The sequence below is a fragment of the Phacochoerus africanus genome, chromosome 11, assembly GCF_016906955.1.
Source record: "Phacochoerus africanus isolate WHEZ1 chromosome 11, ROS_Pafr_v1, whole genome shotgun sequence".
Classification (NCBI taxonomy): domain Eukaryota; kingdom Metazoa; phylum Chordata; class Mammalia; order Artiodactyla; family Suidae; genus Phacochoerus; species Phacochoerus africanus.
In genome coordinates this window covers 92,142,549-92,164,689 of record NC_062554.1, presented here as the reverse complement: position 1 = coordinate 92,164,689, position 22,141 = coordinate 92,142,549, and the positions used below count along the sequence as shown (strand labels likewise).

Genomic DNA, 22,141 nt, shown 5'->3' with positions numbered 1-22,141 from the left:
TGCTAAATAATATGATAGTTCTATATTTAGTTTTTTAGCGAACCTCTATACTGTTCAAATTGGTATACTGTTGCACCAATTTGCATTCCCACCAACAGTGTAGGAAGGTTCCCTTTTCTCTACACCCTCTCCAGCATTTATTGTTTGTAAATTTTTATTTATTTATTTATTTATTTATTTATTTATTTGCTTTTTAGGGTTGCACCTGCAGCACCAGATCCAAGTTGCAACTGCAAATGACACCATAGTTCATAGCAATGCCAGATCCTAAATCCACTGTGCAAGGCAAGGACAAACCCACATCCTCATGGATACTAGTCAGGTTTGTTACCACTAAGCCACAACATGAACTCCTATTGTTTGTAGATTTTTTTAAATGATGGCCATTCTGACTGCTGTGGGTTGATACCTCATTGCATTTTTGAATTCCTACAATAATTAGCAATGTTGAATATCTTTGCATGAATTTTCTTTGGCCATATGTATATCTTTGGTAAAATATCTATTTAATCAGAGCTGCAGCTGTCAGCTTGCACCACAGCCACAGCAATTCAGAATCCAAGCTTCGTATACCACGTATGCCAAAGCTCAAGGAAACACCAGATACCTAACCCACTGAGCGAAGCCAGGGATTGAACCTGTGTCCTCATGGATACGAGTCAGATTTCTTTCCACTGAGGAAGGATGGGAACACCTGAAATATGCACATTTTTTTTGATTGGGTTGTTTTTTGATATTGAGCTGCCATAACTTCTTTTTCATTGCTGATATTTTCTATTTTCTTTTGTATCGGGAGAATTTGTAGTTGATTAATTAATCATTTTTGTGATTATGGTTCTAATATCCATGCCAAGTAATTCTAACATATAAGCTTTCTCAGCATTTGGTAATTAATTGTTTTCTTTTTTTCCTCATTCAAGTTGTGATTTTCTTGGTTCTTGGTAAGACATATGTATTGTTCATTCAACTTGAAACTCTACTACGGAATATGGAATTATCTCCAAGGGAAAACAGCTCTGTAGTGCAGAGTATGCTTTTTATATGAAGGTAGGCAATGAGATGAGAGCTATTCCTTTGGGGTTTTTTGCCTTTTTGTTTTCTGGGTTTTTTTTTGTTTGTTTTTGTTTTTTGGGGTTTTTTTGGCTGCCTGGTGGCATATGGAATTCCTGGAACAGGGAGCAGAATCACATCTGAGCCATACTTGCACCCTCAGCCAGATCCCTAACCCACTGTGCCAGGGATTGAACCCGTGTTCCAAAGATGCCACCAATCCAGATGTGACACAGCGGGAACTCCAAGAGCTACTCCTCTCTTTATCATCCCTTCCCCAAATAACTGCAGAGCCCAGCACAGCACAGAGTCTCGGTAGGTAGAGGAGTCAGTGAAACTGCATCTCATTCCCACTGATGCTGAACAGAAGATTCAAGACCAAGTATCAAGTCTAGAGTCAGGGTCATCATTGGCAAAAACAGCCTGGCACTGCAGGGAGAGGTGAGGGGTATGTTTCAAGATGTGGAAATAGTCTGCATTCACAGGCTTCACCTACCTTTGCCCAGACAGCAACTGACAGACCAAGAATAGGACTGACGGTCATAACCACGAGAGCCAGCTTCCAACCACGTAAAAATGCTGATATAAAACCAATGATGAACGTTGCTAGTAACTGAAAGAACACTCCAATTTTGTCACCAATTCCGTTATTAATTTTGGAGATGTCACTGAAAGAACAATGTCAGAAATAAACATCAGGATTGTGAACACAGAACTTTTTTTCCTGAATCCAGTCACATTGCTTGTTTGCTTTTCGGCATGGAGTAAACATGTTTACATGTAGGATTTGCTCAGAAATTTGCTCAGGAAGTATCATGTTGCTGCTTTGATGCCCACTCCCAGAGGATGCCTTGAGTCTGGCAAATCCAACCCCAAATTCAGTGCCCTCATGCCCTGCCAGGGTTCTGGGTACAAAAACATGCATAAGACATGGTGGCAGCTCAGAAGCAATCTGGTTTCATAACTGCTTCTGAGTGATACACTGACAGCTCCTAGGAAATCGGATGACATCACCTTCATTCTATTAAGATGAAGCACGTCTGAGGTCAACGCAAACCCAGGTACTTACTCTGTGAGCCGGGTGTTAAGCTCCCCAACATCATGCATATCAAACCAGCCTATCTCCTGCTGCATGATAGCATGAAAAAACTGTTTTCTGATTTTGTATATCTGTCTTCCGGCTGCCATGCACCAGAACGAAACCTGGATGTAAGCGGCAACAAGCACACCAGCACCAATGGCACTGTAATAATAGGCGTACCTGAAAAACAATAAGAACACTGCACAGGTTCCGCTTTCTCATCGATGCCCTCTTTTCCCCACCAGACCATTCATCCTGGCTTTTTCAGTTATCTGGCTATTGCGCCTTCCTCAACAGAATTGATGGTCAGTATCCACCTGTGGCTGCCCTGATATAGTGCGACACTGAAGAGTATGGTTTCAGGAGTTCCTGCTATGGTGCAGTGGGTTAAGAATCCGACTGGGGAGGCGCAGGTCACTACAGAGGCATGGGTTCAATCCCTGGCCCCAGGGCAGTGGCTCAATGGATCCCATGTTGCCACAGCTGTGGCTCTGGATCAGTCCCTGGCCCAGGAACTTCCAATATGCCGCAGATGCGGTCATTTAAAAAAAAAAAAAAGAATATGGTTTCTGTCTTAGGCAAATCCTAGCTCTTCATTTAAGTGTGTGTAACCTTGGGCAAGCTGCTTAACCTTTCTAAGCCTCAGTTTTCTAATTGGTAAATGGAGCTAAGAACGGTAACACAGTCATGTGTGAATATATTTCGGCCCACACACTTTGCATTGAGAGAATGCTGGTTATTGTGAAAGACTTGTGTGGTGAGTTACCTCCATATAAGCTGATGAACACTTGGGGTTGTTGTTCCTGCACATAAAGGAATGAAAAGAAGTGACAGAATTTGCCAGAAAGTGGGACCAAGAGATGGAAATTGAAAGTGAGAGGATGGAAGAAGATACCCCATTGCAAACAGAAATCAAAAGAAAGCTAGTGTAGCAATACTCATGGTAGACAAAATAGACCTTAAAATAAAGAATGTTATATAAGCAGCAAAGAAGGACATTACATAATGATCAATCCAAGAAGAAGATCTAGCAATTGTAAACATATATGCATCCAACATAGGATCACCTCAATATATAAGGCAACTGCTAACCTTCTTAAAAGCAGAAATCAACAATAACACAATAATAACGGGGGATTTTTAACATTCCACTTGTGGCAAATCATCCAGATAGAAAATCAACAAGGAAACACAGGTTTTAAACGATGCATCAGACCAGATGGACTTAATAGATATTTATAGAATATTCCATCCAAAAGCAGCAGAATATACATTCTTCTCAAGTGCACATGGAACATACTCTAGGAAAGATAGCATTCTGGGCCACAAATCAAGCCTTGGCAAATTTCATAAAACTGAAATAATATCAAGCATCTTTTCCAACCACAATGCCATAAGACTAGAAATCAACAACAAGAAGAGTTTTCATTGTGGCTCAGTGAAAACAAACCTGACCAGTATCCATGAATATGCAGGTTTGATCCCTGGCCCTGCTCAGTGAGTTAAGGATCCAGCATTGCCCTGAGCTGTGGTTTAAGGCACAAACACAGCTTGGATCCTGTGCTTCTGCGGCTATAGTGCAGGCCAGCAGCTGTAGCTCTAATTTCACCCCTAGCCTGGGAACTTCCATATGCCAAAGGTGTGGTCCTAAAAAAGCAAAAAAAAAAAACCTAAAAAAACATGCAGAGACTAAACAATATGCTACTAAACAATGAATGGATTGCTGAGGAAATCCAAGAGGAAATTAAAACATACCTAGAAGTAAATGACAACAAATACACAGCAATCCAAACCTACTGGAGGCAGCAAAAGCAGTTCTAAGAAGGAAGAAGGAAGTTTATACCAATAGAAGCCTACCTCAGGAAACAAGAGAAATCTCAAATAAACACTCTAACTTTACACCTACATCAACTAGAGAATGAAGGAACAAAACCCAGAGTTAGCAGAGGAAAGAAATCAAAGATTAGAGCAGAAATAAATGACATAGAAATGAAGAAAACCATAGAAAAGATCAATGAATCTAAAAGCTGGTTCTTTGAACGAAAAGATCAACAAAATTGATAAATCCTTAGCCAGACTCATTCAGGAAAAAAAAGCAGACTCAAATCAATAAAATTAGCAATGAAAAAGGAGAAGTTATGAAATACAAAGGATCACATGAGACTACTATGAACAACTATATGCCAATAAAATGGACAGCCTAGAACAAATGAACAAATTCTTAGAAAGAAACAATTTTCTAAGACTAAACCAGGAAGAAAGGAAAAGATAAATGAACCAATCAAAAGTATTGAAATTGAAACTGTGATTAAAAAACTTCCAACAGGAACTTCTGTTATGGCTCAGTGGGAACAACCTGACTAGTATCCATGAGGATACTGGCTCAATCCCTAGCCTTGCCCAGTGGGTTAAGGATCCGGCATTGCCATGAGCTATGGCGCAGGTCACAGATGAGGCTCTGATCCTGCATTGCTCTGGCTGTGATGTAGGCCAGAAGCTGCAGCTCAGATTTGACCCCTAGCCTGGGAACCTCCATATGCCACAGGTGGGGCCCTAAGAGGACCAAAAACAACAACAACAACAACCACCACAAACAAACAAACAAACTCTGCAAACAATAAATGCTGGAGAGGGTGTAGACAAAGGGGAACCCTCTTACACTCTAGGTGGGAATGTACATTGGTGCAACAACTATGGAAAACAGTATGGAGATTCCCGAAAAAAACTAAAAATAGAATTACCATTCGATCCAGTAATCCCACTCCTGGGCATCTATCCAGAGAAAACTATGACCCGAAAAGACACATGTACCCCAGTGTTCATTGCAGCACTATATACAATAGCCAAGACGTGGAAGCAACCTAAATGTCCATCAACAGAGGAGTCTGTAATGAAGATGTTGTACATACACACGAAGGAATATTACTCATCCATCAAAAGCGATGAAATAATGGCATTTACAGCAACATGGATGGACCTAGAAACTATCATGCTAAGTGAAGTTAGACTGTGAGACATAAACATCATATGCATTCATTTCTATGTGGAATCTAAAAAAAGGGTACAGTGACCTTATTTGCTGAATAGAAATAGACTCACAGACTTTGAAAAACTTGTGGTTACCAAAGGAGACAGGTCAGAAGGGGTGGGGGAGGGATGCACCAGGGATTTGGGATGGAAATGTTCTAAAATTAGGTTGAGACGGTGGTAATACAAATATAAATATAGTAAAATTCATTGAATTTAAAAAAAAACTTTTCTGAGAGCCAACTTCAAGATAACTAAATCATTAATGACAGTTTCCCAAGGTGAGTTAAGGTTAGAAGGACCATATTTATCCTGGGATGTTTTATTTTATTGTTTTGAATTACATGATATATTTAAAAAAAAATAAATCTTGGGAATTCCTGTTATGGTACAGTGGAAACTAATCCGACTGCTTTCCATGAGGATATGGGTTTGATCTCTGGCCTCGCTCAGTGTGTTGGGAATTCAGTGTTGCTGTGAGCAATGTTGTAGGTCACAGACAAGGCTCAGATCCCCTGTTGCTGGTGGCTGTGGTGTAAGCCAGCAGCTACAGCTCAGATCCCACCCCTGGCCTAGGAACTTCCATATGCAACGGGTTTGGCCCTAAAAGGCAAAAAATAAAATTAAAAAATCTTGTTGACCGATCGCATCATATGGGAAGCAAACTAATAATTACAAAGCCATTGTAAATAACGTGATTCTTAATTTAACTGCATTTTATTTATTTATCTATTTTTTATTTTTAAAACTTTTTTTTTTCTTTCTGCATTTGGGGCCACAGGTGGAGCATATGGAAACTCCCATGATAGGGTTGAATTGGAGCTACAGCTGCAGCCCTATGCCACAGCCACAGCAATGCAGGATCGGAGCCACATCAGTGATCTACACCACAGCTCAAGACAATGCCAGGTCCTTAACCCACCGAGCAAGGCCATGGATCATAACTGAATCTTCATGGCTACTAGTGGGATTCATTTCTGCTGTGCCACAATGGGAACTCCCTTTAATTGCATTTTAAAAGGCCACCTTGAATTCTTCTAATTTCCCTGTAGATGATATTCTGTATTCACCAATGCATATATCAGCCTAATCTAGGCTTAAACTTAACTTTAGCACATTTTATGCAGAATAGGTTCTTTAAAAAAAATTCTACCAAAAAATAAAAAATCCTACATACTGTCCTCTTAGAAAATTGACAGTGAATTTGATTGATCTATTCAAAATTTTGAATCTTTACTATAATGCAATAATTTAAACACTGATGCAATTGGATTGAAACAGAAAAACTTACCAACTGTAAGAAAAATGTCTACTTACTTGGTCACTTTTTCCTCCAGTGTGCAGCCAAAATGTGTATGATCCTTAAGACCTAGATCAACCACAAACATACACCATTATATCTCTTTGTTCTCCATTAAAAACAAGCACATGAAAATGAACCAAACTTGTGTCACTTAACAATTTACACAAAAATAGGTCAAACTGACTTGATTTTAATTATGTATAAGCATCATGGCATGCATTTAAATCCTTCATTGTTGGCCATGTGCAACCACACACACACTAAATTCAATGAAGCTTATATACAAGAAGAAACCTACATGGACTAAGAAGTCTGTCAACAGAAATACTGATGTCCTTGATTTTATGAAATATTACCCTGAGATGAAATAGAGAAAAATCTTTTCCCGGGCCTTTGTCCTGATTATCATCAGTGCAGACTTGACACTAGAGCACTTAGTATTTCCAAATTAACACTGCATTTCTCCAGTTTTTATTTTTATCTTAAAAATATGAAATAGAGGACTTCCAGTTGTGGCTGAGCAGTAATGAACCCAACTAGTATCCATAAGCACACAGGTTTGATCCCTGGCATTGCTCAGTGGGTTAAGGATCCAGCATTGCTGTTAGCTGTGGTTTAGGTCACAGACACAATTCAGATCCCACAATGTTGTGGCTGTGGTATAGGCCAGCAGCTGCAGCTATGATTCGACCCCTAACCCCAACCTGGGAACTTCCATGTGCCACAGGTGTGGCCCTAAAAAGAAAAAAAAAAAAAAATATATATATATATATATATTATATATATATAATAGAATAATGGAATAAATACCAGTGAGCTCATCAAGCAATATTAGCAAATGCAAACATTTTGGGACAAAGTACATTAAATTTTAACACACCCTCTAAACAGACACACACGCACACAAAATAGCCACTGTTCGATATTTTGGTGTGAATTATTTCAGATTTTCACTTCTGTATGCATGCATACACATACACAGTTATTTTAAAAGATAGAATCGTAGCCCACATCCAATTTTCCATATCAGTATTCGTGTGTATATGTGTCTCTCCAATTTTTCAAAGTTGCATTTCTTTCACTTGCTTCCAACCGAAAGTTTCAATGCTGCATTGAACATACCTGTATGCATATATTACATACAAATATATAGTGAGTATTTTTCAGGATAAATTATCATAATCAAGATGGCTACATAACATGGAGGCGCATTTTAAATCTTTCAGTCATTTCAAGAGTTACGGTATTAGTAGTTCAGATAAGTGTGATTTTGACAGGTTTTCTGTCAAAGGGAACACTATGGACAAAATCTCACTTCATGTTTGAAGAATGAGTAAGCCAGTTTTGCAGGGGTGTGGGGTGTGCCGTGCAGATGGACGGAGGGTGTGTGTGGCTGGAAAGATGATCCAGGTTCTACAGATATGGTGTGTAAAAACTAGCAGGCATTCAGTGGTTTTGAGCAGAAAGGGATAAAATTAGAAGTTTGGCCTAAGGTAACTAAGCAGCAAGCAATATATAAGATGAACAGGAACAGGGGCAGACAGAGTGATGGAGCTAGTGAAACTATGTAAGGAAAGGGTTATTCATAATGAGAATAGGAAAGAAGGAAAGTGCCCATAAAATTTAGAGAGTGAGGATCAGTGGCTCAGTGGTAACAACCCAACTAATATCCATGAGGACATGGGTTCAATCCCTTGCCTTGCTCAGTAGGTTAGATCCACTGTTGCTGTAAGCTGTGGCTTAGGCCAGCAGCTGCAGCGGATTTAACCCCTAGCCTTGGAACCTCCATATGCCATAGGTATGGCCCTAAAGAGCAAAAATAAAAATAAATTAGAGAGTGTAAAGTTAGAGGCCCTAGCAACTGATGAATATAAATAGAGAGAGTAACAATAAAAACAATCAGACCTCCAGTTTAAGCATGAGGAGAATGGTGATGTCATGGTGGAAAATAAGAGGTCAGCAAAAAGAGGAGATCTGGTCGGATGTGAGAAGGTTATTAGCTCAGTTCTGAAGATCTTTATGCCTGGGACATTCAACTGAAGATGTTCAATAAGTATGGCAGCCATCCGGTTCTGCAGAGAGTTAGGTCTAAAGACATACGTGTCATACGTCTTAGGGGGCATGAAAAAACCATCTCTTCTCACTTGAGCAGACAGGTAGCAGATAAGGAGGAAAGCACAACCAAGCAGAGAACCCAGAGAAGAGTAGGTTTAGGAGTAACAGAGAGAGGAGGAAGTCAGAAAGAGATGCAGAGATGCTGCAAAATGTGAAGCAGAGAAAGCTTCCACCTTATGTCAAGTGGAGTAGTAAGTGTCCACATTAATTTTCATTGGTTATGAGACTTCTTCTGCTCCATACTTTCAAAGATAGAACAGGATATTAAATTACTGGGTGAGGATTTTTCTCCAAATCAGTCTTGGAAGATTTTCTATCTTCTCTCTCTAGCCAGGAGATGCTTCTAAATGGTATCGTCACTAGTATGCATCAAGATCAAACAAAGACAAATTTTCAAGGAGTTCTCCTGGGGAACAGCAGGTTAAGGATCCAGTGTTGTCACTGCAGTTGTTCGGGTCACTACTGTGACAGGGGTTGGATCCGTGGCCCAGAAACTTCCACATACAACCAATTCAACCAAAAAAAAAAAAAGACAAATTTTCAAGTCCAAATATCTGTTTTCTACTTATACCTACTACTAGTTTTCTCAACTCCAGGGATAAAGGATAAGAGGATTTAAACAAATACTCTTTGGCATCACTGCTCCTAGGTACAATAATTTTTAAAATTTTATTTTATTTTGTCTTTTTGCTATTTCTTGGGCCGCTCCCGCGGCACATGGAGTTTCCCAGGCTAGGGGTCTAATCGGAGCTGTAGCTACCAGCCTATGCCAGAGCCACAGCAACTCGGGATCCGAGCTGCGTCTGCAAACTACACCACAGCTCACGGCAACGCCGGATCGTTAACCCACTGAGCAAGGGCAGGGACCGAACCCGCAACCTCATGGTTCCTAGTCGGATTCGCTAACCACTGCGCCACGACAGGAACTCCTAAAATTTTATTGAAGTATAGTTGATATGCAAAGTTGTATTAGTTTCAGGTGTACAGCAAACTTATTGTTACATATGTATGTGTGAATATAGACATATTCTTTTACAAAACTCATTTTCATTATAGATTATTATTATTATTTTGCATATGGAAGTTTCCAGGCTAGTGGTAGAATTCGCGCTACAGCTGCAGGCCTACACCACAGTAACTCCAGATCTGAGCCTTTTCTGTGACCTACACTACAGCACATGGCAATGCCAGATCCTTAACCTGATGATCAAGGCCAGGCATTGGATCGAGCCTCATGGATCCTAGTCAGTTTTCGTTACTAATGAGCCACGACTGGAACTACCTTCATTATAGATTATTAGAAGATATTGAGTATTGTTCCCTGGGCTATACAGTATATTGGTCCTTACTGATATTTGTTTATATATAGTAGTGTCTATATTTTAATCCCAAACTCCTAATTAATCCCTCCCTCTAACTTTACAATAATTTGTATACAGTTCAAAAAGTAAAAAAATATTTTCAAGGTCAAAATTGACTCCTTTATTTGTACAACTATTCTCTCTCCTTCCCTCTCTCATTGTATACAATTTTGTTATCAGAAACCACCTCTTAGAGTTCCCATCATGGCTCAATTGAAACAAAACTGACTAGTAACCATGAGGGCAAGGGTTCGATCCCTGGCCTCACTCAGTGGGTTGGGGATCCCATGCTGCCATGAGCTGTGCTGTGGGTCAAAGGTACAGCTCAGATCTGGCATTGCTGTGGCTGTGGTGTAGGCCAGCTGCTGTAGCTCCGATTCAACCCCTAGCCTCGGAACCACCATCTGCCATGGGTGCAGCCCTAGAAAGACCAAAATGAGAAAAAAAAAAAGAAAGAAAAAAGAAAAGAAACCACCTCTTGCACCAAGTACTTTTTATTTGTCCCTCAGTGGTATTAGAGTGGTCTTTTTACTCCAATCCAGTCTTTATATTGCTCCCAGATTTTATCTTTGGCAGCAAAAATATAATTCTACTGCTTCTCCTAAGAACCTACAATGGCAGTCCACTCCACAAAGGTTAGGTCCAAGATCCATAACATGTCCTATTCGTCCCTTTGCAATCTCCCCACACTAAGTCACCCCATGACTCTCCGAATGTTTTCTTTACCCCCACACCCTTCTCCCCATCTCAGCAGTAAAGGGCACTGTGCAGTCGCTTTCTGGAGGGAGAGAAGACAGTGCCCAAGTCTCTGATTGACCGTCATGCTCCTGAAGCCTCTAACCGTGGGGTTTGGAGGGGACACTGAGCACAATAAGATAGTTTGCTTAAGTTTCATGAGCCTAAGCTCCACCCTTTGAGCCATGAAACTACTTTCCACATACTGAGAAGAGATGCAGTAGAGAAGTGATGAGAGCTTTCTTCCTCCAAGCCCTGATTCATTCTCCTCGCTCTCAAAGCTGCCTTTTACGACAGTTTTTCTCCTGGAAAAGACTCTTCCTTTGTGAACGAGCTCACTAGGACCTCCACTCAAGCGGCTTAGCGATAGCAGAGTAACCCACACAACTCCAGAGAAAATTATGCACAATTCAATGTGAGAATAGACTGTGATGGTTTATACCCATCTCCTCCTCCAGGGTTTGATCCTTGCCTGGGAATTTCTACATGCTGTGGATGCAGCCAAAACAAAAACATAAACAAAACAAGCTGCTATTTCTCTAATCCTAAAGCACACACACACACACACACACACACACACACACACACACACACACACACACACACGCACACGCACACACACACACACATACACACACAAACACTCCTGTCCTCATGTCTCCATTTTCACGTTTCCAAAAAGCCCAACCTATGACAATGTCCAAAATTAAATTTGTGGTATTTACCACCAAACCTAGTCTCCTTCCACCTTCCTCAACTCAATTGATAGCAACTACATCCAATTTATCCAGCTTCTAGGACTAAAAACGTGTAAATCATGTTGGAGAACTCTCTCTTACAGCCGAGAATCTCTTAATTGATTCCCATTTATCATTCAAAGTCCAAATCAATCCAGTTCTTATATCTTTTCCTGAACTCTCTGGGCTATTTCTGACTTCATAGAGCTCTCTCTTTTTCTACATCTCTCACCAGAATTTCCACTGTATATTCTTTTTTTTTTTTTTTTTTGTCTTTTTAGGGCCACACCTGTGGCATATGGAGGTTCCCAGGCTAGGGGTCTAATTGGAGCTGTAGCCACCGGCCTACACCAGAGCCATTGCAACGCCAGATCTGAGCCACGTCTGCAACCTACACCACAGCTCACGGCAATGCCAGATCCTTAAGGTTGAGCGAGGCCACAACCTCATGGTTACTAGTCGCTGCGCCACAATGGGAACTCCCCACTGTATAATCTAATGTTTGTGTGTATTATCTTCTCAAATTCATCACAAATATGAACTATAGCTCAGACCCCTCCACCTCCTACAGCACTGAATACACTAGTGCATATTTAGTAAGAGCTCCACAAACTTCACTCATAGTGACTGATATTTCTTCACACTTCCAATAAAACCAGTACCAGGAACAATACTCACTTCCACTAGTTACATTGGGAATTTTTATGTGTGCCAAATTTCCTACACTTGCGAAGCTATCTATCATTTCTCCAAAAACCAGCATCATGAGGGGCAGTCCAGCTCCGTGCACGATGGCAGCCGTAGTCCCCAGCAACATATACAACACATCAAGCCAGTTCGAATAGCGAAACTAAAAAAGAGAAAATACAGAGAATAAGAACAATTAGCACAGTTTCGAGATGGTTTGCTCTACTTTCCAAATATATCCAAAATGTAAACAGTGCTAAGACTACTACTGCGACCACCCTGGTCAGAGCCAAACTATTGCAATAACCCAATTAGAGTTAGGAATTCCTGTTGTGGCTCAGTGGGTTAAGAACCCATCTAGTATCCATGAGGATGTGGGTTCCACCCCTGGCCTCACTCAGTGGGTTAAGGATCCAACACTGCTGCAAGCTGTGGCATAGGGGAGGAAGTAATGGAGATGAAGTAATGGAGAAAGCATACTGACTGTCCTTGTGATGATCGTGGGGCAAATGGAAGAATAACATACTTCCTAGAGGGGATGCAATGTCAAGGAAGAACTAGTTAATGTAACTAGTTAACTACACATGTTGGTAGGTAAATCAGTCAAAGACCGTTGGTGAAAATACAGGAAAGATCTAAAGAATAAGAGAAACACCAGTGGGTACAATAACTATTAGGAGAAGCATCACATTCCCATGATGCCCCAACACCCCTCATAGTTGTAAGGGGGCAGAGACCCCTCTACCACAGAGGGAGGACCCAATCTATCCTCACCCTCACCAAGTGATCAAACTTAGTGCCAAAAAAAGTACAACACCTTAACATGTGATGGTTCCTGATGTGATGGTTCATGAAGTACACAGCATCCCCCATGTACATTCCTTACCAAAAATATTTTAACATGAATGTTGTAAAACCTTTAGACTCAACTTCCAGGCTTTAAGAAATGCAGTGGGCATGGGAGTTCCCATTGTGGCTCAGCGGGTTACGAACCTGACCAGTATCCATGAGGATGTGGGTTTAATACCTGGCCTCTTTCAGTGGGTAAAGGACCTGGCATTGCCATGACCTATGATATAGGTCATAGACACAGGCTCAGATCCCATGTTGCTATAGCCGTGGTATGGGCTGGGAGCTGCAGCTCTGACTGACCCTGAGCTTGGGAACTTCCATATGCCACAGTTATGGCCCTGAAAAGAAAAAAAAAAAAAATTCCCCAAAGCAAACAAAAAAACCACATTGCTACCTATTTTCTCTTCAGAGAATACAAAAATAAAAATACAAAACAAAAACCAGAAAACGAGATAAAGAATTAATCATATTAAAGTTTTCATATTCCAGCATAGAAGAACAATGACATGTACCAAGTCATAGTAATAAATAATTCATTGCTAACTTCTATTATATGAGTGCCTGGGACTTTGACCTCAAACCTGCCAGGATTAGAGCCACTGATGACAGGGTACCCTGTGTTTCCCTGAACAGACCTCCATGTGGCTGACGTCCTCTATCCACATGGCTGAGACCATCGCTGGCAGAAGTGCCTGCCCAGGTAACAGATCACCTTACTCATTCAGAGAATACTGAAATCTAGGCCAAGAAGGGTGGCTGTGGGGCCCCAATGCACATGGCAAGTTATGATGGGCATTCCTCTGAAAACAAGCTAAAGTAAACAAACTAGACAAGCTAAAGTTCATTTTACCACTCCATTAACATACTTTCCAAGAGTGTGTGATACCAAGTGAAATACCTCTTTTCTAGATCAGGAGAAGCCAAATTTCCAAAGCACTGTGAAGAGGGAATACATTCAAACTCACCATGGCAAAAACACTGACAGCTGGTTTCTTTTCTTTCTTTTCATCATTTTTACTGAAAAACATGCAATAGAATTACACAAAACTTTAAAAACTATATAAATCTTTAAATTACTCAATTAACAGAGTTTATATTTAATAACAAATAAGACATACAAACTGGTCTACAATACAGCATTCATTTTAAAAGGCTGGTTAGGAGTTCCCTTGTGGCTCAACGGTTAACAAATCAGACTAGGAACCATGAGGTTGTGGGTTCAATCCCTGGCCTTGCTCAGTGGGTTAAGGATCCAGCATTGCCGTGAGCTGTGGTGTAGGTCGCAGACGCAGATTGGGTCTGGCGTTGCTGTGGCTCAGGCATAGGACAGCAGCTACAGCTCCAATTAGACCCCTCGCCTGGGAACCTCCATATGCCCTGGGAGTGGCCCTAGAAAAGGCAAAAAGACAAGAAAAAAAAATAAGCTGCTTAGGAGTTCCTTGGTGGCTCAGTTCCTTAAAGTTTCCAGCATTATCACCGCTGTGGTGCAGGTTCGATCCCTGGCCCAGGAACTTCCGTATGCTCCGGGCATGGCCAAAAATATAATAAAACAAAGTAAAAATAAAATTAAAAACAGGTTAATACCACCCATTTATGAAGTTTAAGTATGTTTACATGTTTCTTAGAAATCTATATATGTGGTTATCAGTGTGTCCTGAGTTTTCTATTAAAATATCTTCTTCCTTGTACCTTTGGTATTTCCTAATTCTCTATGATGAGTACACACAGAAACACAACTTTATTTAGCCAGGAAGCTAAATGAAGAGAGCTTCCTGGTTTTAGTCCAATTAGAAAATCATTCATGTCTCTGGAGTTAACCCCCTTAATTATCATCTGAGTAATTCTAACAGTATATATTCTACCTACTACCTACATATTGTCCTCAATCATACCTTTTACTAATGGAGGGTAGTGGCGATCACATGCAGGGCATAAATTACCCTAAAAAAGAAAGGTAATATGGGAAAGAGAGCATGTATAGATGTATGATTGGGGCACTTTGCTGTACAGCAGAAAATGATAGAATATAAATCAACTATACCAAAAAAATTTTTAAGAAAAGTAATTACATTACTTTCCATGAGCAAATCTAATTGTGAAAAGATATCTGGAGCCCTAAATGGATCATTACAGCAATAAATGCAACCCAGAAAAACTACAGTGAAAAAGTGGTTTGTAAACAGCAAAAAAGCTATTCTCAGGCATTGGAAGGTCAACTATTTTCAGCCAAGATTCAAATTAACCTAACTCTGTAACTAGTTTTTCACCCTGTGTAACTGCCACCCAGCATATGAAAGCAAACCAACCATGATTAGCCTCTGCATCTATAGTTTCACATACATATATATAAACTATTTCAAAGAATCATGTTTGTATAGATTTTTCCATTTCAAAAAGTAAATTCATTGTTGTCTTTGCTTTTTATGCTCCATGCGGTCAAAGAGTTGAAGCAACTTCTAAAGAAAAAAAAAAATCCAGAGTTAATCCCCTCTTTAGCTGGAATTCCCATCATGGTGCAGTGGAAACGAATCCGACTAGGAACCAAGAGGTTTCGGGTTCGATCCCTGGCCTTGCTCAGTGGGTTAAGGATCTGGCATTGCCGTGAGCTGTGGTGTAGGTCGCAGACGCGGATTGGGTCTTGCATTGCTGTGGCTCTGGTGTAAGCCGGCAGCCACAGCTCTGACTGGACCCCTAGGCTGGGAACTTCCATATGCCATGGGTGTGGCCCTAAAAAGACAAAAAAACGTAATAATAAAAAAATAAATATCCCCTATTTGGCTTTGGAATGATGTTAGAAGGACATAACACACAAAATACACAAACGTAACTCTTCAGATTTGGTCCCACCCTATTCCCAGTAAAGGTATGATTTCAATATCCCTGGAATCAGGAGGAGAGGGGAAAAAACAGCCATACAAAATTGAGTTTTAGCTCTAAGCATTTTATTTACATTTACATTTCCTAAAACTCTAGCTACCGAGAATTTATGCTGTTTCAGACACTAAGTAAACACTTCCCATGCAGGACCTCATTTAACCTTATCTTAACCTCTGTGAGGCAGGCACATTGTTGACCTTTCTTGAGAGACGAGAGAACTGCAGGTGAGAAGAGTTCACTAACCTGTCCCAGCACACACAGCCAGCCAAAGCCAAGATAAAAGCTGAGAAGTCTAAGCCCTAAACACCAGGCTACCATATGCAACCTCCTACTTCTGAGACACGGCATTGCACAGAAACACACTTCCACAATGACTCTCACCCCCAACAGCTGACAAAAGGCAAGGTGCTTATCAAATCACATTTTAATAAAGGATCTTTACAAGTACAAATATGCCACATGGTACTATGATCCAAACATTAGCCAAGCCAGTGGTACTGTGATCCACACCTATTAGTCAAGCCACATGATTCTTTCTAATGCCAAATAGAATGCAGAGTTTTTTTATTTAAAAATTTTTCATTTATTTATTCCTTTTAGGACCTCACCTGTGGCATATGGATGTTCCCAGGCTAAGGGTTGAATTTGAGCCGCAGCTGCTGGCCTACACCACAGCTACAGCAATGCCAGATCCAAGCCACGTCTCAACCTACACCACAGCTCATGGCAATGCTGGATCCTTAACCCACTGAGCAAGGCCAGGGAATGGAACCTGAGACCTCCTGGATGCTAGTCAGATTCGTTTCTGCTGAACCATGATGGGGAACTCCCTCGGGTACAATATCTGGCCTTGCTCAGTGGGTTAAGGATCCCATGTTGTCATGAGCTGCAGTGTAGATCACAGACGGGGCTCAGATCTGATGTTGCTGTGCCTATGGTGCAGGCCAGTATCTGTAGCTCTAATTTGACCCCTGCCTGGGAACTTCCAAATGCTGTGGGTGTGGCCCTAAAAAGAAATAACATTTGTGGTTACTAGAGGTGGGAGGAGGTGATGGGAGAAAGTTGGTCCAAAGGTACCAACTTCCAGTTATCAGATAAAGAGGTGCTAGAGATGTAAATTTCAAGGTGACTGACAGTTACCACTGCTGTATGTACATAGGAAAATTATCAAGAGAGTAGATCCAAGAGTTCCCATCACAAGAAAAAAAATGTTTTCTTTTGCTTTTTCTTATATATAAAATGATGCATGTTGGCTAATGATAATATTGGCTATGGTAATATTTCACAGTATTTATAAGTCAAACCATTACATTGTATGCTTTACACTGAAATAGTGTTATATGTCACATCTCAATAAAACTGGAAAAATATATAGTTTTATTAAGAACAGATGAAAATCAGTAATGTTGAGCACAGTTTAACAAGAGCTACTTAACTAAAAAAAAAATTCTAGTTTGAAAAAAATTCTGTAGGCCATGATAAGAATCAACAATTAAATGAAGGTATATGCAGGCTCAAATTTTTGTTCTTTTCGTGTTTTTTTTTTTTTTAATATGGACTATTATTTGGGAGTTCCTGTTGTGGCTCAGCGGTAACACACCCAACCAGTATCTTTGAAGATGCGAATTTAACCCCTGGCCTTGCTCAGTGGGTTAAGGATCTGGCATTGACATGATATGTAGGTTGCAGACAAGGCTCAGATACCGCATTGCTGTGGCTGTGGTGTAGGCCAGCAGCAGCAGCTCTGATTCAACCCCTAGCCTGGGAACTTCCACATGGTGCAGGTGCTGCCTTAAAAAGAATAAAAATTAAATATGGACTCTTATTTTGTGAGGAATATAAATTTAAATTTCTCAGGAATATTTATTGAACACCTTTTTAAAAACTTAAATATAAATTTCTAAGGAATATTTATTGAATGCCTTTTTTAAAAACTGAGGTATAACTGACCTACAACATTGTGTTAGCGGCAGGTATACAACATAATGATTCGATACTTGTGTCTATTGTGAAATGATCATCACAATAAGTCTCGTTAACATCTGTCATACATAGTCACACAATTCTTTTCTTATAATGAAAACTTTTAAGATTTGCTCTCAGCAACTTTCAAGTATGCAATACTACTGACCATAGTCACAAGGCTGTACATTTCAGCCCCATGACTTATTTTATAACTGGAAATTAGGACTGTTTGACTTCTTCACCCATTTTTCCCCCGTTTCCTCCACTTTTGGAAACCACCAATCTGTCAAACAAATTTCTTTAGCATTTCCTTTCACACACTCTTAATACTTCTTGTCCCAATATTACCACATGTTCTGTCAAAAGTACATAGTTGTTTAAGGTACCAGGTGTAAAAAGTTAAAAACAAAAAGGGTAACAGCTACCTTCTACTCTGTATAATCTATTTCCATTTGGTTCATATGGGAATTTTTCATTATGAAAAGTTTCAAATAGACAAAAATCAAAATACAGCAAGATAGTAGAGAGTAGTTATTACTATCCATATAAAATTCACCTGGATCCAACAATTAACATTTTAATCATATTTGCTTTATATGTATAAGGAAGTATGTAACTGTTAACATTTTGATAAACAATTTGAGGAGTTCCCTTCGTGGGGCACAGTGGTTAATGAATCTGACTAGGAACCATGAGGTTGCGGGTTCAATCCCTAGCCTTGCTCAGTGGGTTAAGGGTCCAGCGTTGCCGTGAGCTGTGGTGTAGATTGCAGAGAAGGCTAGGATCCCACGTTTCTGTGGCTCTGGTGTAGGCCGGCGGCTACAGCTCCAATTAGATTCCTAGCCTGGGAACCTCCATATGCCTTGGGAGCAGCCCAAGAAATGGCAAAAGGGACCAAAGAAAAAAAAATTTTTTTTTGAAAGTAAGCTGCAAACATTATGGCACGTCACATGTTTTCCTACCATTATCACATATGAGAAAAGCCATAGCAATTTTGATGTCATCTAACATTCAATCCATATTCAAAATTTCCAAGAATGTTTTCTACAAGTTTTGCCTTTCTGGACCTGTGATGTAATTATGGTTCACACATTACACTGGGTGTTTTGTCTCTTAAGTCTCTTTTTTATTTATTTATTTATTTTGTCTTTTTGCCTTTTCTAGGGCCGATCCCTTGGCACATGGAGGTTCCCAGGCTTGGGATCTAATCGGAGCTGTAGCTGCCGGCCTACCCCACAGCCACAGCAATGCAGTATCCCAGCCAAGTCTGCAACCTACACCACAGCTCAAGGCAACGCCAGATCCTTAACCCACTGAGCAAGGCCAGGGATTGAACCCACAACCTCATGGTTCCTAGTTGGATTCATTAACCACTGAGCCACAACAGGAACTCCTTAAGTCTCCTTTTTAAATCTGGAAATCTACACTCCACTTCCTGCCAAACATTGACTTTTTATAAGAAAAAGAACAGATGTCTTATAGAATGTCCCACATCTTGAACAAGTCTGCTTCAAACTGAGTCCCAACTGAAATGTGCAGTAAGTGTGAAACACACAGATTTGAGAACTTAGTATGAAAAAGTTAATAATTCTGACTGGGAGTTCCTGTTGTGGCATAGCAGAAACAAATCCGACTAGTATCCATGAGGATGCAGGTTCAATCCCTGGCCTCCCTCAGGGGTCAGGGATCTTGGTGTTGCTGTGAGCTGTGGTATAGGTCGCAAATGCAACTCAGATCCCGTGTTGCTGTGGCTGTGGTGTAGGCCGGCAGCTGTAGCTCCGATTTGACCCCTAGCCTGCGAATTTCCATATGCTGCAGGTGCACCCCTATAAAGGAAAAAATAAAAGAAGCAGGTTTCACTATGATAGCTGGGAGCTCCCACTGTGGCACAGAAGGATTGGCAGTGACTTGGGAGCCACTGGGATGTGGATTCAGTCCCTGGTCTGGGACAGTAGGTTAGGGATCTGGCACTGCTGAAGCTGTTTCTTAGGTTGTAACTGTCTCTGATCCCTTGCCTGGGAGCTCCATATGCTGAAAGGTGCCCAAAAATGAGGGGAAATGTATATATGTATATGTATTTGATAGCTGGCATAGTCCTATAAAGAACAATTTCTCTCTCTCTCTCCACTTATCCCACCCCCTTATAGTTTTTCTCTTCCTCTCAGAATTTAATTAAGGATTCAGGGATTGTACTTTATTCAGTATTTCACAATCAAGGACAGTCATTATTCTTTTTAATGCCCAAATTTGGTCTGTGGAAGCCCCTTCAACCAGTTTCTGCATCCTTTTTGACAATTCGTCTAAACTCCACTTCCTGTTTTCAAGTACCGTAAGAACTCCAGGCTCAATTCCTATTAGCTCTTTTTCTATGGGGTGCAGATTCCTTTTTGTAAGGTTTTGTGAGAAACCAAAATCTGACACTAAGTATGCTCACTGCTACTCTCCCTTTCAAAGGACAGAAATGGAACTTTTTTTTCATTTTCTCTCACATTTAAATATTTGTTTCCATTGTAGCTGGTTTACAGTGTCCTGTCAATTTTCTGCTGTACAGCAAGGTGACCCAATCACAAATACATATATATATACATTCTTTTTCTCACATTATCCTCCATCATGCTCCATTCATAAGTGACTAGATATAGTTCCCAGCGCTATACAGCAGGATCTCATTGCTGAAATGGAACTTTTTTTTTTAAAAAAAAATCATGAAATTGCACCAAAGTTTCTAATTCAACATTGTTTTTTCAAAACTTATTTAATGTTCACACTGGTATTTCTTTTCTCTTGCATGGAAAAGCTTGGTTTCTAATAGTATTAATACATTTAATAATTTGTTTTATTTTATAATTTGCTAAGAGCTTATTGGGCAAAGTTTAAAATTTTCTGTACAGACACTACAATGGGATCAGAATATAATTATTTTCTCTCTGGGGTAATTTCAATCAGGATCATTTCACACAATTCTATTAATTTCTTTGGTACTAGAGTCTCCTCACAGTTTCTTCTGTGGGGGGCAGATAGTCATTGCCTTAAAAAAAAATGCCTTAATGTAGCTGTGGCCTTCTGTCCCATCTGCTATGACACAAACATGAAATTGTTTACGTGACCATTTTACCAAAAGCAACACACTGGACCACAAAGCAAAGCACAAGCACAGCCCAGGGTTCAGGCTCATGGGTGATTGATATCACTTGTAAAGCAGAAGGTTTTAAAACACAGAAAAGAATGTGACCGTGGATGGGGGCCAGAAAGCTGAGAAAGAAGCTCACTATGCAAATGCTATACTTAGCCAGCAAACTTCTGAAGCCGCTAGAGTTTAAGATTAAAGTCACCATCTTCAGGCGTTCGAGTTATGGCTCAGTGGTTAACAAATCTGACTAGGAACCTGAGGTTTCGGGTTCGATCCCTGGCCTTGCCTAGCGGGTTAAGGATCCAGCATTGCCGTGAGCTGTGCTTTAGGTCACAGACACGGCTCAGATCCCGCATTGCTGTGGCTCTGGCATAGCCCAGTGGCTACAGCTCTGATCAGACCCCTAGCCTGGGAACCTCCATATGCCGCAGGAGCGGCCCTAGAAAAGACAAAAAAAAAAATCACCGTCTTCATCACCACCATCATCATCATCACTCACTCTTCTTTTATTTCAGAGTTGGAGACTAGAAACAAATCTCCCAAATCTCTTAAACCATATAAAACCTGAAAGTGGCTACCTTTTTTGGTCCCTTTTCAAAAAGTTCCTCTTTCCTGCTCCTTCGTTTCGGCCTTCTTCAAGATCCATCGCGACCTAAGGAGAAATCACAGCGGACTAGCCAAATGCAAGAACCGCGCAAGGCAGAGGTGAGACAGAAGCCCCAGGGCGGCGCACCGTGGCCTAGGCTCTTTTGAGCCTCAAAGGACCCGCTGGTAGAACACGTCCGGGCTTCCTGTGGCTAAGGGAGCCAGGAGCCAATGTGCCCCCCCACACCCCAGTGCTCTGCGGCCTTGACAATCAGCCAGACTGCTTAGAAGTACTCCTGACCTTCTCACTTGAATCCTGATTGCACTACAAGTTGTGAAGCGTTGGAATTGCTGAGGGAATGTCTTTGCTTCTGCTGCCCCTCAGCAGAACGGCAGGAAGAGAAACGTTTATCAGCTCACTCATTAGGGACTTTTACATTTATAGTCATGTCTCTGCAAGTCCTCAGAAGTCTCCATATGCACAGAAGTATGTATAGGTAGATAGGGATTTGGATATACAATTCACTCCTTGTGTCGTGAGTAGAAAAAGTAAATTTTCTTTGGCATTTTATCTGCTTATTACAACCACCTCTGACCTTTTGCCCATGCTGTAGTTAAAATGACTTCAACCTTTTT

The 22,141-nt window shown here is 40.7% G+C and overlaps 1 pseudogene; it reads right to left on the bottom strand.

Moving 5' to 3' along the window:
* The window catches only part of LOC125111638 (ATP-dependent translocase ABCB1-like), an 88,379-nt pseudogene extending 66,813 nt beyond the window's left edge, over positions 1-21,566 (bottom strand).
* Positions 21,567-22,141: the final 575 nt, after the last annotated feature.